This window comes from Puntigrus tetrazona, unplaced genomic scaffold (assembly GCF_018831695.1).
Source record: "Puntigrus tetrazona isolate hp1 unplaced genomic scaffold, ASM1883169v1 S000000175, whole genome shotgun sequence".
Taxonomy (NCBI): domain Eukaryota; kingdom Metazoa; phylum Chordata; class Actinopteri; order Cypriniformes; family Cyprinidae; genus Puntigrus; species Puntigrus tetrazona.
Genome location: NW_025047846.1, coordinates 655001 through 657210, shown reverse-complemented (window position 1 = coordinate 657210; position 2210 = coordinate 655001). Strand labels below are relative to the sequence as shown.

Here is a 2210-nt window from a genome sequence, read left to right as displayed (position 1 = left end):
CCTTTTATTCTTCAGTCGAATTCGTCTGGAAAATATCTGGAGAAACGCTCATTCGACGGTGCCTTTAAAGGAACAACTCACTTTCTCGTTTACAAATGGCAGCAGCATTTTTAGCTGTAGCTTAGCATAGATCATTGAATCCGACAGACCGTTAGCGCCTGAAATGGCTGTGTGATATCAATGCGCCAGCTGGAGTCATGGTGTGACAAAAAAACGCTTGATTATTACGAATGAGAATATAGTTCTAGGTATAATCAGCCTCAAAACCACAACTTTTCATTTGCAGTGTGCGGTCTTAGCACACAGTATAGCTACAGAAGAGTCAGGCTAAATCAGGAAAAATGTCCCGAAACTCTTTAGTGCGTTTTTGGAGCGAGATGCTAACGGTCCAATCTGATTCAATGATCTATGCTAAGCTACGCTTAAAGTGCTCCGCCAGACACGGACATCGGCTGAACGGATTCAAAAATGAGCCTCAAAAGAGGTGTTCTCACACCATGGTCTCTGGGCGTGTCTATGCTGTCTGATGACAGGAGCTGCCATATTTGCCACTTTCTGTGGGCCAGTCTGGATGCTGCTCGCTCCGCTCTTCACGGGCGCCAGTGACGCAGCGCGCTCTGACAGGAAGTGATACGTGGCTGTAGGGACACGGCAGGGAATCCGCCCCTGGATTGGAGTGGAGATGCCATCTGGCCCTCCTGATTGGTGTAAAGCAGTCCGGCGTTCGCGGTGACCGGGTATGTCTGATGGAGAGGACCGCCGTCCGCGCCGTGACCTGCAGCGGCTCTTTCACGCCGTGCGGACGTTGCGGCTCCTCGCGCAGGATGCGTGTCGTTGTCGTCGTCGTGAAAACGCCAGAAGATGCGGCGTATACAGGTGTCCATCATCGAACCTGGAAGCACAGAAACACATCTCTTATATTTAACCCTCTTTAGGACATTTTTGTCCTAGAACAGATAAAAATGAATACTGTCAAAACAAAGAAATCGCAATTAATAGCATTTAAATTCTTTTTTTTTTTACACAATATATGTGTGTGTGTGTATATTCAGTACTTATATTTAATATACTCCACTAACATATTTTTCTAAATATATATGCATGTGTATACAATATATATATATATATATATATACACACATATACATACACATATATATATATATATATATATACATATATACACATATATACACACACATACATATATATATATATATATATATATATATATATATATATATACACACACACACATATATACACACACACACACACACACACACACACACACACATACATATATATATATATATATACATATATATACACACATTATATATATATATATACATATACATATATACACACACACATATATATATATATATACATACACACACACACATATATATACACATATATATATATATATATATATATACACACATATACATATACACATACATATATACACACACACACACACATATATATATATACATATATACATATACATATATATACACACACACACATATATATATATATATACATACATATATATATATATATATATATATATATATGTCATTATATACATATATATACATACATACAGTTACATATATATATATAGCATACATATATATATACATATATGTTATTATGCATTTCTTTGCTCTGTGTTCATGTACCTGTGAGGAGCTTGTCATGAAGTCCTGACAGCAGGCGTGACGTGTTCTCAGATACAGCCTTATCATGTATGCTCTCCCGACGCCAGAAAAAAACATCCATTACCGGCACATTCACGAGACATGAGTTCAGCCAGAACAAGACCAGACGGAGAGCTTCCTGATGCGTAGACATTGGTAAAAGCACCCTCGTTAGGGAATGAACCACCGGCGCTGGCTGGCGAGGGTGAGAGGCAGAAGCTGACGGCGTTTGAGGGACCGTACTCCGCTTCCTGATGGATGAAACCATTCGAGAGCACCGAGAGTTGTTATCGTGATGCGAGAGATTTCCCGCCGAAGCTCTTCACGCCTCTGCAGAAGATCCAGCGCACCATTAACAACCACTTCAACTGGTTATAATATAAAAACACTAGTTATAATAAAGCGGGGTGTGTTATTATTCATAACGTGCCGTTCTGAATCTGATTCGTTTAACGTCCTTTGAAGTCTAGTTTTGAATCAAATGATTAAGCTAAA

The 2210-nt window shown here is 39.1% G+C and overlaps 1 pseudogene; it reads right to left on the bottom strand.

Moving 5' to 3' along the window:
- Positions 1–590: 590 nt before the first annotated feature.
- The window catches only part of LOC122333065, a 29146-nt pseudogene continuing 27526 nt past the window's right edge, over positions 591–2210 (bottom strand).